This window comes from Amborella trichopoda, chromosome 5 (assembly GCF_054954075.1).
Source record: "Amborella trichopoda isolate Santa Cruz 75 chromosome 5, AtrichopodaSantaCruz75HAP2 v2.0, whole genome shotgun sequence".
NCBI lineage: Eukaryota > Viridiplantae > Streptophyta > Magnoliopsida > Amborellales > Amborellaceae > Amborella > Amborella trichopoda.
Genome location: NC_142340.1, coordinates 47,034,750 through 47,053,355, shown reverse-complemented (window position 1 = coordinate 47,053,355; position 18,606 = coordinate 47,034,750). Strand labels below are relative to the sequence as shown.

At 34.8% G+C, this 18,606-nt stretch overlaps 2 long non-coding RNA genes and 1 pseudogene across 3 annotated transcripts; all 3 read left to right on the top strand.

The window, feature by feature from the left end:
• Window positions 1-538: 538 nt before the first annotated feature.
• Window positions 539-15,488, top strand: LOC148782160 (uncharacterized). The gene is made up of 4 exons (XR_016056663.1): window positions 539-1,112; window positions 9,175-9,341; window positions 13,497-13,524; window positions 15,357-15,488. It is a non-coding gene; the product is annotated as an uncharacterized LOC148782160 (long non-coding RNA).
• LOC148782161 (uncharacterized) lies at window positions 7,409-8,114 on the top strand. Its single transcript, XR_016056664.1, has 2 exons — window positions 7,409-7,561; window positions 7,641-8,114. It is a non-coding gene; the product is annotated as an uncharacterized LOC148782161 (long non-coding RNA).
• Window positions 15,489-15,534: 46 nt separating the features above from the next.
• Window positions 15,535-18,606, top strand: LOC148782159 (transcription factor IIIA-like; annotated as a pseudogene). Its single transcript, XR_016056661.1, has 3 exons — window positions 15,535-15,728; window positions 16,441-16,578; window positions 18,256-18,606. The product of XR_016056661.1 is annotated as a transcription factor IIIA-like (transcript).

Sequence of the window (18,606 nt, the reverse complement as noted above, 5' to 3'; positions counted from 1 at the left end):
AGTTGATTTTTCTTAGTTAAAATTAATTTCTCAATAAAATAAAATACTTAGAGAGGTCTAAATTTTTTTTTTAATTATCCAAAAAATAATTAACATATTTAAACATATCTAAGAAAATTTGATGTGAAGGATCCATAGAGTTAGGAGTATGACAAATATATTGAGGACTTATCATCTCTAAAGACCGTATCTCACTACACCTTATCAAACTGACCCAATAGTTACTATGACCCACAACCTCTGATAAGGGTTCATGATTGGACTATCAAATTCAATCAATAAAGTGAAGAAGATACGATTCTAGACCATAAATTACAGGTCCATCCTTGAGGACAACTTCATGCCCCATTTCAACAATATGCTCCATGGGTCCTTCCAACACAGTCTAGTGTTGCAGGAAATCATCACTTCTACACATATACATGTCATACACCCTTTTCCAAAAGAGCCACTTTCAAGACAACTATCTAGTGGACATGCCGTGTAATGGTAATAATGAAGATTTAGATCCTCATCCAGAAAGGCCACTTCCCGGACGACTTCCCGGACGGCTATCTGTAACTCAAATTCCATGAGCTATTTCTCTATAGGCCCGATTGCCTGCACTCTTGCACTATCTCGTTCTCTCTCAACTCAACCACTCTCTCTCAGGGGGGCAAGGCATGCCCATGCCCTTTTCACAAGCCCTGGTTTCCAACACCTAATCTCCGCAGCTGCTCACATGGTCACCATTTACAATCTCTGCAACGACCTCCACTCTTCAAACCTCCTCTTCTTCAACAACCCCACAAAAAATATATACCTTTTTAACACAATATTCGAGCTCATGCCCATGTTAATCAGCCTACCCAAGCTTAGAGGTTTTGGAAATCTTAAGAGGTTAAGCAATGGGGACTTTTTGGAATCGAGGTACAGGATTGAGAAAAAAGGCATGAGTGTAGAGAAGAGAGAGATGAGCAGGAGCTCTATTGGGGTCTGAGATTTAGTGGTGGAGAAGGGGCCCCAAGAACAAATAGGGGGGAGCAGCCTATGTTCAAAATTGGGTTTTCTAGAGAGAGAAAGGAAGGATTCCTAGCATGCTTGCCACTGCTTTTTCATCTCGGCAGAGAGAGGTAGGATCTTTGTTGGGGGAGAGACGCATGCAAAAATTTTGATGTGGAAATTGAATGCCGCAAAATTCGGATTGATATTCGGATTTTTGGGCGTTATTTGAATCTCAAAAGATATGATTTGACTCTATCAAACAAGGCATGTAAATTTTTAAAATTAAGAGTTTCTTTAGATTCTATATTGTCTTATAATATCACAATATTGGGGTGTTATCAAACAGTCCCTTAGTGATTTACAATTGATAGAATTGAGTATGTTATGTGAATGCTAAGATTGTTCTTTAAGCTTGTGGTATGAACTTTAATGCTATGCTTAGTTGTTTATGTGAATTGAAATCTCATTGGATTATTATGATCAAATGTATGATGTGTATAAAACATTGTTATACATGATGAGGATGTAGAATGAAGATGAAATTATCATGTAAGTTTGATATAACGAGGAATTTTGAGTGCAAGTCATGTAATATGTCATAGCAATGTACATTGTGAGTATTTGGACATTATATGGAGTTTAATTATATTTTTGAGTAAAAGATTTGTAAGGGACCTATTAGGGTTGAAGTTTTATTATTCAAATGTGTATAAACCAAGCTTGAGGGCCGGAATTTATGTATTGTGGTTTTCTATTGAGATATTCATAAATTTAAACCCTTGAGTTTTAATACAATAAAAAAGTTTTCTAAAAGATTGCGTATCTAGCACCTTGGTCTTATACCACCAACAGGAAGGTGGCTTTCTGATAAAGCTCTCTTTTGTATGGTTTTCATAGATTTCTTTGGTTTTTGTTTTGTGACATTTGTTTGGGTTGTAGTTTGGATTTTGAAGGTTTTTTTTTGGGTTCTATAGGTTCATGGCCATTACAGCTTTCAGCCTCTCACTTAATATCTCCTTGTAAATTATGTACACATAGCAAGGTTAGATGCATCCTAATCTCTCATCCCCATCTTTTCTTTCTAGATAAAGTATTAGAGAGAAATTTATGGGATTTTGAGAGTAAGACTGCTCCATACAACTCGGTTTGTTGCATTCCAACTAAACTCAATAAACTTATTCACGAAACACAAGAAGTGAATATATGAAATTTTTGGACTATAAATGAGGTTCAACAAAGCCTCAACAAGGATGCACACCCTGAAGAGATGCCATGCAAAACAAAGGTCAACTCGTATTGACAACACCTATATGTCATTTCTCTTGTCTTTCCTGGCTCTTTTGGACTGTCTGGATTTGATGGTTTCATGAATTTTACATCTATCAATTCTTCTTTCTAGTTCATGGCATTGGTTCTATCAGATTTTGGCCTGCCTTAGTTCTAGGGTACATTAAAGAACGAAAAAAACATAAGAATTATATAAACTGGTGGGATCAATTTATGTATATGTAATTTGGATATGCTTTACCATGGTTTGTGAGTTTTTATTGTCAAATGCCCTATTTTTTTATATATGTTTTTGGAATTTATTTGGAATCTCCAACCCTAAACGATATTTTCTAATCCAATTTGTTATATTCTTTTCAGCTTATTTGGATTCCTTACATGTTTTTAGTTTTGTTTCGGGTTTAAAGTTTTTATTTTACTTATTAGCATTTTAACAAATCTTTTTTTTAAGGGGCTTTTGGGTCATGTACAGGCCTAGTCCACTCAGCCTCGCACTTGGCTGAGTTACTCAGGCTGATTCCAAGGCCCAAGGAAAGTGGAATAGCGCTGCTTAGTATTAACCATGAATGTTTGTCACACACACATGCACATGGCTATTGTGTAAATGCTCACACATGAACCCATTCATTTCTTTAACATTGGGAAATTTTGGTAGTTTACTCATGAATATCATTTTTAATAGATTTTTCACATTACACAGCATAGAAGCTTATGGACAAATGAGGCATGTGATGTTTTTTTCTTTTTTTCTTTTCTACATACTTGCTGAACATCTATGGGGATAAAAATATTTTAAGATCCTTAACTAACTCTATTTTTTTTTTTCCTGTTTTTCTTTTTTATGATGAGTGTGTGAAAAAAGCATAAACCAATTTAGAAAGGTATTCCCTTTAATGAAATACTTGTTGTAAACCTGAGACCCGCCATGAATGATGAGGTTAGGTGCATTGCCCGAAAATGCTGATAACAAAGATGGCAGGGTTCAAGGAGGTAGGACATGAAACCTTGTGAGATCGGGGCTTTTTTCTAGAACTTGAGAAGAGCTTGAGGAAATTGGGATCTGATTTGGTAACAGATGGAGAACCTATGCTTGGATGGTTTCTGACCTTTGCATATGTATATCATCTATAGTCCACTTTGCCTGGTACTTGTTCGAGTTACTTTCTCAGGCAAGAGCCGAGTCTAAGGCCCAAGCAAAGTTTTATAACATCGCTTAGTATTAACCATGAATGTCTGTCACACATGAACCCATTCATTTCTTTAACATTGGGAAACTGTGGTAGTTTCCTCATGAATACTATTTTTAATAGATTTTTCACATAATACAACATCTAAGCTTACGGACAAATGAGGCATGTGATGAACTTTTTTGTTTTTTTAACGAACTTGTTAAACATCTATGGGGACGAAAATATTTTAAGATCCTTAACTAACTCTATTTTGTTTTTTCCTCTTTTTTTTTTTCGGGTCCAAGTGTTTGAAAAAAGTATAAACCCATTTAGAAAGATATTTGTTGTAAACCTTAGACCCTCCTTGAACAATTAGGTTTGATGCATTGGCCGAACACTGGTGATTATAGAGACGGTAGAGGTCAAGGAGGTAGGACATGAAACCTTGTGAGATCGAAGCGTTTTTTTTAGCTTTAGAGAAGAACTCGAGGGACTTTGGGATCTAATTTGCTAACAAATGGAGTGCCTACTCTTGGATGGTTTTTAACCTTTGCATCTTTATGTTTTCTCACCACAATCTTCTTTATATCTGTGCTATTATAGGTTTTCCTCATTGTTTTTGTTTGTTATCTCTTCCATTTTTTTTATTATAATTGATTTTGCACTATGAAGCTCATCATATTTTGTTATGCTTTTATGATTCAGCTGATTTTATCTGTTCTTGTCATGTGTTTTGTATATTGGGTTTAAAATTTCTTCAGAATGTCCTAGGAGAAATTCTCAACAATTTAAGCTCTAAACTCTTAGACTATAGGACTGAATCTACAGTTTACAAGAAAAAGATTTAGTATGATCCATAAAACTTTCTTCCTAGAGAATGTTTTATTTTCTCTCGATGACCCAATTTTTTGCGTCTAACCATTTTCTATCTCTTCTGGGTTGGATGCCTTAATTGTGTTTTTCTTTTACTCCACATCTCTCCCCTCTATTTGAGGCTGCCTCCATTTTGCCTTAATTGCGTTCTGGGTTGGATGCCTTAATTGTGTTCTAGGTTGGATGCCTTAAAACTTTCTGTCTTTTATCGCCCTAAGGTCGTTGGCATAGAACCTTGATAGATTGGTATCGATGGATGCCTTAATTCTATTTTTCTCTATTCTTCTTTTTTCTTGTTATTTTTACCATTGATAGAAGTGATATTGATGGATAAAATGAAAGTAGATGTTGTTGGTAATAGTAATGGTTTGACCTGGACACATCGTTTAGAGTTACTTTTTTCTTTTATACCTATCTACCATTTTTCCTATTAGATAAGGGCAAGCTTTCTATGCTTCCCCTACAACATAAAACTTATATACTTCCCCTTATCCAACCGTCCATTCTAAATGGACAGTAGAGATGGCTCTAATCACAATGTCATGTCTCTATACTGTTTTATTTTTAATTATTTTTTTACAAAATATTTTGACACCAAATTTTGGGTGTCCACTCCTCTCTTAAACCCGCAGTTGTAAAAAATATAAAAAAAATAGTCCCAATAATATAAAATAACCAAAATACCCCTAAAAATTTCAAGGGGTATTTTGGTCATTATATTGTATCGAAAAATTCTTTTTAATATTTTTTTTGGTGCGGCCCATTGGGAAGGTGAAATGCACCAAATTCATAGTCACACAATTTATATAAAGAAATTAAAAATAAAGTACTCTGAAGCATCGAATCTAGATCAAACGGTGAGTGGCTCACTTGATTTAAATTGGATGGTTGGATGGAGGGGGAGGCATATATCTTCTATGTTGTAGGGGAAGTATAGAAACCATTCCCATTAGATAAATGGGTAGTGGATGTCAATCATGAAGGGGAAGTTCTATAGGACAGTTGTGAGACCAGCTTTGCTTTATGGGGCAAAATGTTGGGCGGTTAAGAAACAACATACCCTATAAGATGGGTGTCGTTGAGATGAGAATGTTGAGGTTTACGAGTGGAAAGACAAAAAAGGATAGAATTCGGAATGAGTTCATTTGAGGGAAGTTAGGGGTGGCTCCAATAGGCAATAAGAGGAGGGCTCGACATATGCAATGCAAACCCAATACAACACTGATTAGGAGGTGCAATTTGATTCAAGTGGAATGGAAGGCTCTAAAAGGGCAAAGGGAAGGCCCATAGTTGTTGGGAGCGGGAGCGAGTACGGGTGCGAGTGTGGGAGCCTAGATCGGCACTTAGCTAAAGCTCCGTACCCTTGGAGCACTTGGGAGCATTGCTCAGGGAGCAACCTAGAAGCAATCTTGTATATATTAACTACATCTACATGTATATGGAAGTGCAGGGGAAGCACCCCAAATATATATATATATATAGGAGGAGTGACTTCATGTAACGGTTGTATAGTAATCTAATGAAACAATCTTCAAAAACCATGTTATGGCCATTTGTTTGATCCAAATTTTAAAATATACACTCTTTTTTTCTCACAAAAAAAATATATATACACTCTTTTCATTCTAATGAATAATCACAAAAAAAAATATTTTGAAAACATAACCTAGAAAGTGTTATTTTAGCCCAATTAACGTAGGCCGTCCATTTTGGTGAGATGCTTAGATCTAGCCTTTAGGATCATTTTTTTTCCAAATTTTTAGATAACTTTCTTGTCATTTCAAGGCCTAGATCTTGAAATTTACTAAATAGACGATCTAGATTCATTGTTGGAGATGAATCATTTTGACTATATATAAATTGTAAATTAACATTTTCTTTTTAGATTGATTATTGAGATGAATAGAGTGTGCAAAATTTGGGTCATACAAATACCACAAACATGGTTTTCTAGAACTGTGGTTTCATTATATTATAATGGCATAGCGACATGATATCATTTCCCCATATATATATATATATATATATATATATATATATATTGCCTCCTACGCAACACCTATGGGGAAAAATGAAGATTTTTTTGGAGGATTAAAGACTGCTATGGAGCTAGCATGTCTATGACGGTACCCCCGTCACGAGCATAGCATGTCCACGGCGGCGGAAACGCCACGGACCACGCGTCGCAAGTTGCAGCTCCATTCAATAAACTGCCATCGCCATAGCATGTACATGGGGGGGCGAAACACTGTTCAAAATTGCCTATAAGCGTTTTTAATATATATATATATATATATATATATATATATATATATATATATATATATATATATATATAAACCACTTCCTTTAAAAATAAAAGTATGAACACGAGAGAGACATAAGCGAGGCATGTAGTCCAAATAGTACATTTTGTATTACTAATAACATGAGAAAGTGGACTTGAGAATTTCTCATGGTCTACTTTGAAATCCTCCTTTTTTTAATCATCTCATGCATGATAGGCATCCTTTCAATTTCTACTAGTTCAAGAAAATAATTTATGTAGATGTATCCTTTTCACTCTACAGCTATTACTATATTTCTTTTTATAGCTTTTGAATTTGTCTTCCATCTTAAGCCTCACATAGGAATATTTGTTGAGGCGTGTTTCAACATTCAACCAAATGCATATGGGAATTGGGTCCCTCACTTCACTAATAAGAATTAACATGTCACTTCATGTGAATTGTTGTTTTATGTAAACTTATTCTCACTTTAAGATGAATCTTCTCTTGAGTCACCTTCCAAATCATTGTTAGCACTTAGCAGCGTTTGTACTTGCATCAAATAAAACTCACATGATATGACAATTCTGCTAGCTCCCCAAAACAAGGGAACACAGTAATTAGGTCCGAATTGTTCCAGCATTCATGCAAATTGAATTGGACAAGATATTGTGACATTGTGTCTCATTTTTTGTCTAAGAAGCCCTTTTGTAGGGATTGTAGTTCTTCAAATTTAGTTATCTCGTGCATTATTTGTGAAATTCATTTATGTTTGGAGTTCAATTTTACCAAACTTGTACCTGAATTAAGGTCTGCTCTTCAAACTAGCAAACTTTTTGGGAGAGGTGCAACTATGCAGTGGAAGACCCTAAACAGCCTCACTATTCTTCAAGCTACTATAGACTCAATGTTTCTAATGAGCAATCTCAATACGGATTGTGACATACATGAACAGATTGATTTCAAGTTAATTAAACCCTGGTAATGCAAATTCCAGAATAATGTCTTATAACATGTTAATCATATTTCTATCTCGAACTCTAATTTACGTGGGGAACAGAATGTCTTCTGATTTAGGAAATGGGACGAAGGGGTTGTGGTCAAGAATAAAGAGGAGGGTAGGTAATGATGGTGGAGTTAACGTCATGGTTGCTTGAGAACTTTCAAGCCTGGTCATGGAGTGAGGTACTGCTTGCTTGGATCACCATGATTTGACATTCATTCAAGGAGGTCTTATGATGACCCTAAATTATAATAAATCTATAATGTACTGTTAATATATTACTAATTCTATATTGTTAATATAAATAATGCGATATTATTGTTAATATACCATAATTTATTGATAAACTATTTCTTAACATTTGATGGTTCATTTTCATTGCGGTGGACCTTAGGTCCACCACTCTCTATTTGATGTTTTTACATGACGCTTTTGTTTTGTAGCACCTTGTGGCAGCTTTACACCCCACTCTATTGTTTATAAGACACCTTGCACTGAGGTGTACCATTTTGTTACAAAAAAAAAGAAAAAGAAGCTCTCTCTCTCCTATTTTAATCTCCTCTCAATCTCTCTCCAATTTTAATCTCCTCAGCCTTCTCTTTCTCTCTGCATGCATTTTGAAACGATCCCACTGAAAACCCAAAACCTTTTTCCTCCATGGTGGGAATCTTGGGCTATCGTTGGTGTCAACTGAAAACCCAAAACCTTTTAAATATCGTAAGTTTTATGGGTAAGTGGATTCATTGTTCCTATAAAATCATTGTTCGAAGAAAATTGATATTTTTATAATAATCCCAGAGATATTTCTACATTTAATTGTAATATTTCCAAAACTGCAAGTTCTATGTATTTCAGTATTTAATTGTAATACTTGCAGCATAAATTCTAGATACTGTAAATGTTATATGCAAGTATATGCAAATGTTATGTACAAGGGTTATGTGCACGTATTATGTAAAAGTGTTATGTGCATGTGTTATGTACAAGGGTTATGTGCACGTGTTATGTACAAGTGTTATATGCACGTGTTATGAGCAAGTGCTATGTGTAAATACAAATGTTATGTGCAAGTGTTATGTGCAAGTAATTACTATGAATTGCTTCATATGAATTCATATTAATGAATTTAAGAATATTTTGAAAATACGATATTGTTGTTTCCTGATATCTACTACATTGATATATGGCCCGCAATTGACATAATAAAGTCTTTTGAATTTATATGCATGATAGTATGACATAGTGATGTCCCTTGTGACTATATGTATGATATAGAAATGTTGATGTTTCTTGGGATTACATATGAGACATGCTTGTGATAAGATATGTGTGCATGGCAACATGCCTCTGATAAGGTATGTGTGCATGGTAACATGTTTCTGATAAGATATGTGTGCATATGTGTGTATGGAAACATGCTTCTAATGAGATATGTGTGCACGACAACATGCTTCTGATGAGATATGTGTGTATGGAAACAAGCTTCTGATGAGATATGTGTGCATGGCAACATGCTAAGATATGATATGAACGCATGGAGATATGCCTTTGTTATGATCTGATGGGATATTCAAATTTCAAAATTTGTCAGTGTTCACACAACAAGTAAACTCTCAAGGCACAAGTTCCAAGTTAAGTGGGAGGTTTTGCTCACATGATTGACCGTGCTATTCTATTACCACATAACGATCCACTAAGCTCTATCCCACAAAGGTTTCACAGTCATTGAGTTGGACACAGCACAATCCATTTATAGAGGTAATTTGGTCATTTTTATCATTTTGATAATTTTTAAATAGTTTAAGTGCACAAAGGCACACACACCCACAAAATTTCAGGTCAATCTAGTTTGTAGAAAAAAATTTAAAATTCAAACACTATCAGACAATCATGCTTGTCTGATGGACCTTGGATGGTGATGAGCCATGAATGATATACTGTAACTGACTTTCAAACACTATAAGATAATCATGATCATTTAATGGACTTTGGATGGTGATGAGCCATGAATGATATTTTGTAATTGACCTTGCTTGTCTATCTCCTCAATGGGATGAAGATCCCCTGCAACGGACCTACCACTATCTTGGAGACCTCCTTGTTGTTCCTGCCTAACTAGGATGCATGGTGCTGCAATATGGGTTTATTCATGTTGGATATAAAAAGCAAATATGGAACCACAGTAAATTATTTGTGTAGCCATGTCTGCATTGATATCCTTGAACATGAGAACAATATATGCTACTCCTTTTGAAGCACTTGACTGCCGAACTTCAATTTCCATAAATAACTTGCAAATGTTGGGAAACTTATTCCCCATATGAGTGAGGACCATAAACTTTCACTTAACTCGTCTCAAGCTTGGTTAAACTTTTCTTTAACTCGTCCCAAGCTTGGTTAAAGGAGGCGGGTTACGTTAAGTAGGCAGCCATCATTAAACTTTGCCACATTTATCATGAATCTTGAATCTGTGTTATATGCGTAAGACAAGAATGGAAATAATTAAGAATAAATACATACGAGGGAACTTAGGTGTCGCATTAATAGGCGAGAAGATGAGGTAAAGAAGACTTTAAGTGCATTGTGTTTGTGCAATGTAAACCTAATATAGCACTTGTTAGGAGGTGCAATTTGGTTCAAGTGGAAAGCCCTAAAAGGGCAAGGGGAAGGCCTAAAAGGACATGGATAGTAAGTAATAAGAAAAGATATAGTGCCTTTTAGCCATATTGGGGGTATGACCGTTGATGGAGAAGCATAGAGGAATAGGATTCATGTGGTGGATGATGATCTTCCATGCATCATTTATCTTCTTAAAAGCCTCACAAGCTCCCTTACACCCTTCTAGAAACTACTCCTCCAATGCTAAAAAAAACAGAGGTAGGTACCTAGGTGGCTAGGGGTCATGGTCGTCTAGGCTGGAGTCCAAGAACCTACGGAGCCCTAGTTTGAGTTATGGGCTTCAAGCCCTCTGGGAAGTTCATAGCGGCAGTTCATGGACATTGAAACCCCTAAAATGTTCCCCAAACACCTTTGAATGTCATTTTTTAGAGCTTTTGCATCTTATGTTGTTATTTAATTGCTACTTGAAATTTATACATGAATTAGATTGAAACTTGAATTTGAAATGCCATAACTTTATGAGGCTTACTGGCCCCAAATCCATAAAAAGTTGCATTTCATTGTTCATGATCAACATTGGACAATAGGTAACTCTAAGGCAAAGTTAACACATTAAAAAGAAAATGGCAAACAAAACTCAAAATAATGAACCATTAAAACATGAGGCGTGATGTTCGCATTGGATCAACTCAGTATTACATATTCATCATCACACCTTAATAGAAGATGATGACGATTCCATTGCCATCATCATTAGAGTCATCCCCCTTCTCAACATACTCATCTTTGTCCCTTGCGTCCTCCGAGTTTGCTTCTTGCTCTTCATGCTACTCTCTCACTCTCATCAACCTGTCCCCTTCCTTTGGGATTTAGATCTAGTGGTTTGCACATAGCTCAATGGTGTCCTAGAACCTTATGAACTTGGCTCGATGTCAATCTCTCTCAAGGGCGTACCTAATTATCCCCATCATCAACCATCCACTCGCTACTATCATTCACATTATCAACAACAAGAGCCTCCCTATCATTGTGATCCTGATAGTGCTCCTTTAGCTTTGGTAATATTGAATGAAGACAATGTTATTCAATCTCGTTTTCTCAATTTTGTTCCTCTTCTTTGTATAGACATATTAAATAAATGTTTAATCAACAATTCGAACTTTAAAAAACATAATATAAGTTAGGGACAAACTAGGAGAATTATGGACTAATGGACTATGAATGAACTTTGATACTTTTTTCTTTTATTTTAAGTATCTAAAACATGAGGTTTAGGTTCATATGCAACCTAAAACCCATTTGAACCATTTTTGAGTGAGAGAAACCTCAAAAAAAAATTGGTATATTGTGATTTTCATAGGATCGAAGGTTTTCACAAAGTTTTGAGAAATCGATCTAAACATCGCCTTTTTAGTTTAGATGTAGTTTTGGAGATTTTATAGGTTTATTAAGAGCCTTTTTAGAAGATTTTGAGATTGGAGGACATCTCAAAGGTGGAAGTTTGAAATCGAGCAATCAAGGTTAGTTAATTTTGTTTTTTTTGTATTTATTTTAAATTACATTGTTTATTTTAAGATGCCTTTTTTGAGATCCAATAGAAGTGAAGATTCGGGTTGGAAATATGGCTATAACCTGAATCCTTTAATTATGTTTATGCAAGTTGTAACCATGTATGGACTATGGATATGGATTTATGAACATTGATTTTTTAGTTTTTTAATTTTAAGTATCTAAAATATGAGGTTTAAGTTTGATATCACACCTAAACCCCATTTGAACCATTTTAGAGAGAGAAACCTCAAGGAAATTGGTATTTTGGTGATTTCCATTGAATCGAAGGGTTTCTCAAACTTCTGAGAAATCGATCCAAACATCACCTTTTGAGTTTAGATTTAGTTTTAGAGATTTTTTAGGACTATTAGAGGGTTTTTTTAGAAGATTTTGAGATAGGAAAACATCAAAGGTGGGTAGTTTGAAGATCGAGCTACCAAGGTTAGTGAAAATTTTTTTTTTTTTAGATTGCGTGGATTATTTTAAGATATCTTCTTCGAGATCCAATATAAGTGAATATTCGGGTTGGAAATATGGCTATAACCTGAATCCTTAGTTTGTATATGTAAATTGTAACTATGTATGGACTATGGATATGGATTTATGGAGTATGGAGGAGTGTATGTGGAGCTGTGAACTATGGACGTTTTATATGTTCTATGTGTCACTTATTTCTTCTTTTCTTGATGATGAATTAATGTCATCTGTCTTGGATTACATTTTCCTATTTTTACTGTGTATGGACTATGGAGTGCATGGAGTTTGGATTGTGGTATGGACTATGGAGTATGGTCTAATACTCCAATGTCTAATGGTTTAAAGTTTGAACTTTGATTTTTGAATACAAAATGTATGGAATTATGGACTAATGGACTACAGATGTACATTGATATTTTTTTAAAAATCTTAACTGTCTAAAACATGAGGTTTAGTTTGATATCACACCCAAACCCATTTGATCCATTTTAGAGAGAGAGAAATCTCAATAAAATTGGTATTTTGTGATTTCCATTGAATCCAAGGATTTCTCAAAGTTTCGAGAAATTGCTCCAAACATAATCCTTTGAGTTTATATTTAGTTTTGGAGATTGTTTAGGACTTATTAGAGGGTTTTGTAGAAGATTTTGAGATTAGACAACATCTCAAAAGTGGTAGTTTGAAGATCAAGCAATCAAGGTTACTGAAAATTTTTGTTGTTTAGATTGTGTGGATTATTTTAAGATGTCTTATTCGAGATACAATAGAAGTGGTGGTTTGGGTTGGAAAGGTGGCTATAACCAGAATCCTTTAGTTATGTGCGTGTAAGTTGTAACTAAGTATGGACTATGGATATGGACTTCTTGAGTATGGAGGAGTGCATGTGGAGTTGTGGACTATGAACATTTGATATGTCCTATGTGTTATATATTTCCTTTTCTTGATGATGAATCGATGTCTTCTGTCTTGGATTATATTTTCCTATTTTTACTGTGTATGAACTATGGACTACATATAGTTTTGATTATGGTATGGACTATGGAGTGTGGTCTAATACTCTAATGTCTAATGATTTGAAGTTTGAAGTTTGAACTTTGATTTTTGAATGCGAAAGGCATGGAATTATAGACTAATGGACTATGGATGAACTTTGATTTATTTTTTTCCGTTTTAAGTATTTAAAACATGAGGTTTAGGTTCATTTCAAACCTAAACCCCATTTGTAAAAGCTAAAAAAAATTGATATTTTGTTATTTCCATATAAAGGTGGAAATCTGAAGATCGAGCAATTAAGGTTAGCGAAAACTTTTATTTTTTATATTACATGGATTATTTGAAGATGTCTTCTTTGAGATCTAATAGAAGTGGTGATTCCAATTGGAAAGTTGGATATAACCCGAGCCCTTTAGTTATGTGTATGTACGTTGTACCTATGTATGGATACTAGATATGGACTTATGGAACATTTGATATGTCCTATGCGTTATTTATTTCCTTTTCTTGATGATGAATCTATGTCTTTCGCCTTGGGTTATATTTTCCTATTTTTACTATGTATGGATTATGGTGTGCAAGGAGTTTGGATTATGGTACAGACTATGGTGTATGGTCTAATACTCTAATGTCTAATGGTTTGAAGTTTGAACGTTGATCTTTGATTTTTGAATTTGAAATGTATGAAATTATGGACTAATGGACTATGGATGGACTATATATTACGTATTCTTAAAGTGATATATGTCTCAATATGTTTTCTAATTTTTACATAGAATCTAGCCCTAAAACAGTTGGACTGTTGAGTCCTATGCTTGGTATTCAATTTACCTAACTGTAGGGGCCTCACAAGCCGTGAGTTCAATTCCTCTTCTATAAGTTTCAGAAAAGGACCATACTTAGCTTCATCATTGCCTAATATTTTTTTATTTCATCCTTGGAAATCCAATTGCTTTATAAATATGATCTGTTACAAGTTCCTTCTCACTATCAATCAACTGCAATACCTTCACTAATAGCCTAAAAATACCTAATGCATAGAACCCTAGTCCTAATTCGTGAATCCAAAACAATATTAACTACTGCTTTCCCATTTTCCCTCTTGGCCCACTTGCTTTTGGTCAACCCTAAGTCCTTGCATACAATTATCAAAAGGAGTTGACTCGTGTTGTGCATCACATCTCATCCAGGCGTGCCTTTTTTTTTACGAGGCATTATTGTCCAGCCTTTATAGTGCAATAATTCTCCATCTTTTCACTTTCCTTGTTTGGTAGCTTGGTATTGATCATTCTTTAAATTATTTGTATTCATCAATCATCAAATTTTAGTTTATTTAGTTTGTTTGGAGTACCATAGATCCAGCTGTAAGGAGTTGTCTTGCTCTCAAATTTCCATAATTTTGTTTTCTAATACCTTTATCTGGAAAGAAATCATGCATCCGACTTTGTTATGTGCACATGAGAGCAAGAGTGTACACATTAGTGCATGGTATATTCCTCCGCTTATATTAGGTGTGTTCAGATTATTGTTTGAACACGATTTTTATTATAAGATACATTCTGTTGTACATGGCTATTCATCAAGGTGGACGTACTTGTTTTTAAGGCTTTGTTGAACCTCTTTTAGAGTGAAAAAATTCCATCATTTTAATGTAGATGCTATGTTTCCAGTTGTATATAGCTTTCATGCTCTCAAAATCCCATAATTTTTCTTTCTTTAATTGTTTATCTTGGAGATAACATGGATGGTGAGAAATTGAGGTACACTTAACCTTACTATGTGCACATAAATGCATTAATATATGCATGTGTGTCCTTTGTTGTTGTAATTGTTATTCTTGTAGGTATAGTATGGATCTCCTCAAATTCAAAGAAATTGTTGGTATTCAACAAATTCTTATGCAGTACCTCAAGAATAAAAAACCTGGAAAGACCTTTTTTCTCGTTATTCACACTATACTGATCAAAATACAGTTGGGTCCTATGTGGTCTTCTTTAAGTGAAACGGTTTTTATTATTTGAATAACTTGTGATAACATAATTTCTTAAGTTTTCTCATTTCTTTGGTGTCTTCCTTTTTGGATCCATATACAAGGATAATTACCTCTTGTTGGTGGTGATTATAACTTTTCAGGGAGGAGTTTGATGGTAAGCTGAAGGGGATCTTGGGCTACATTGAGGATGACGTGGTGTCCACCAACTTTCTTTTGGAGTCTAGGTTTTCATAGAACAATTTATGTTAAACCCTTAAGCTACTTGCAGGAACGCTTTGATTTGTTTGGGTTTGGTCCAATTATAGGGTTTTTAGACACAACCATGTCTAAATCACGTAATTTGTGGCCATTACAATGCAGTTGTGGTCATAGTTTGGGAGCTAGGGTTTGGAAGAGGAGAAATGGAAGGAGAAGTAATATTTAAGGATATAAGGAGATATTACTGTGATATCTGTGGAATTTGCAGGTCTAAGAAGTCTCTGATAAGATCTCATATACTTTCTGAACACAAGGTATGCATTATATAATTGCTTTCATTTAATGATTTATTCTCCATTTCTTCAATATTCCGTGTTTTTTTGGTGGAATTAACTGAATCAAGGATCAAGGGCTTTATTTTTTTCAAAGTGATCTGCTGTTTTTTATCTAAAGCTAGCATCTTGAAAATCTGATTAATTAAATGTCCACATATTTCATTGATGATAAAAAAAAAAAACCCCAAAAAATGGGATTTGGATGCTCAAATGAAAATGCTCCATTGATTTTTTAAGCTATATCATGTAGTTCTATTTTCATTGCAGTAAACCATGGAAGTTTTTGTATTTTGATAGTAAAGTAGTTAATACAAATACAAAGTAGTTAATCTTTTTTCTTAAAGAACATGCTTCAGCTCTCACTTGGACTCTCACGGGCTCTACACCCCCAAGCCGCCTTCCCATCCCGCAGCTTAATACCTGTTTTAGTTTCCTTCTCACTTGGTTTACTTTATTTTATGTCTCTACTGTACTATCTCGTTCTCTTACTATCTCCCTCTACCTGGAGTCTGAGTGCCCATCTTGTGGGTCTTCTTTTATTTAATAGGATTTTTCTTACTTTCATTTATAAAAGTTAACCTTTCCTCAGAAAAAAAAAAGTAGTAGTTATTACAAATACTCTGTATCTCTATGGTGTTCTCCTGAAACTAACTGGAATATTGTGGTTGAATTTTTCATCTCTCTTACTTAGGATGAAGTTAATGAGGTTGAAAAAGATGAAGAGGAAATCCTGGAAAATAAAAGAATGAAGCTGGCATGTGATGAATGTGGTGCCTGCTTTCGAAAGCCAGCTCATCTTAAACAGCATAAGCAGGGCCATTGATTAGAGGTATGTTTGTAACCAACTTGCTCCTCAATTAGGATTCATTACTGCGATGGTGCTTCTCTAATCGGAAATTCGCACTGTGTTTTCCTTTTTGTAACTTCTGAGCATGATAACTCAAGCCTGTTTATTCTGGTTTTTTTTAAAAACAAATTGTTATTTTCCTGTGTTTTTTTCTTACTTTTATGTGTGTAAATAGTTCTCTGTGTCAGCCATAATGGCCTTCATATTGCTATGAAATGGTCACACTGCGTTTTTCTTTTTGCAACTTCTGAGCACTAAATTCCCCTTTACTTTCATATCTTCTCTGTTATGACTCGAGCCTCTTTATAGTTTTCCTTTTTAAAGTTCAAGTAAGAGGTATTTTTTCTTTTGAATTTAGTTTTGTTATGATTTTGCCCATTGAATCAATGTGGTTAAATATTATAAACCACAGAAATGGTGCAGATGCATAATAAATTTTTATTTCTTGAATCCAATAATTGATTGAATTGTCATCTAACATCATCATGAAAACTCAATTGAATTTACTTGCTGTTTATTTATGGAAATAAGATTAAGGTCTTGTAAGAAATTTGAACTTCCTGTTATGTGTGATAAGCGGGTTGAGATGGGTGTTTAGCCTGTATGGGACAATTTAACAAAATGAGCTGAATGGTGTTTTCAAAATGTACCCTTGGTATTGATAGCATTTGGAATTCTTTAATGCAGTAAATTTTATTTTTGTTGTTTATGAGGCAAGTTCTGTTTTTAATGAAAAATGGCATCGCAATTCGCTGCCTTCTCCATGGTAATTAAGGATTAAAAAGGTGTCTATGTTTTTCTTTTCTTTTTTTTTTCTTTTTTTTGTTTTTTTTGTTTTTTTTTTTTGACGGTTTAGGAACCGATTGGAAAGTTCTTTTTCTTATAATGAGAACCCTTTGCATTTAAGAGGTTTTTTTTTTGAGGCGGTAAACGTTTAGAAGTTCATTTCAGAGAAAACAAAAATTCAGTTTCAAAGTTGATACTTTTTGACCCGTCTTTTGGGAACTTCCAGTTTCTTTGTTATTTTAGAGAATCAGGATTAATAGGGTTATGAGGCCTTTGTTCACTTTTTATCACAAGGGAGTTATGGGTTCTTTTATTTAACCAATGTGCCTTGTTTGTTCTTGTGTTTAATGTAATTTGACGATTATGTTTGGTTGATTAGGTAGTTGTGTGGAGTTTGGGTTTCAGGAATTGAGTATGGCGTGTGAAGCAATGGATCCCATGTATAGAACTCCAAAATGCAAAGGGGTGGTTTTGGTCTTGATTGGACTAGTATCAGCGTGGGGGACCACCTGTGAAGCTCCATCAAGCTATTGCCTTTCCACCTTATTCACGCGCAATGTATCTCAGAGATTTGTTTTTTTTATCTTTTAACTGTTACGTGTGTGTGAATCATAATTCTGGTCATTATGATGTAATCGGCAATTTTCTTGTGGCCCATGACTGTTGTGACTAGCATTTTGTAAAAAATAGAGCTGTAAGGTATTGTAATGGAGTTTTAGTGGTGTTTCCTGTTCATTCTTGTGTATTGGACATCCTTTTCTTTGAAATTAACTATGTCTTGGATGCTCCCAAGATGTTCATAATATGCTCTTCAGACTTTGTGGAATGACATTTATAGCAGTTCTAACATATGCCCAACTTCAATTGTAGCAGAGACCATTTACTTGCCCTGTGGATGGTTGCCATAGCAGTTATAGGAGGAAAGATCACTTGACCCGACATTTACTTAAGCACAAGGGGAAACTTTTAACTTTTTGAGTGTCATGTGAATAACTGTAATCACAAATTCACTTACCAGGGTAATGTAACGGCCACTTAGAAGAACATCATGATGAAGATTCTCCATTATGTAGTGGACAGAATCCTCTGCCACATGTATGTCAGGAACCTTAATGTAGTGGACAGGGGTTGTGGTCAAGTTTAAAGAGGAGGGTAGGTAGTGATAGTTGAGTTGACTGCTTGGTCGCTTGAGAACTTTCAAGCTTGGTTAGGGAGTGAGGTACC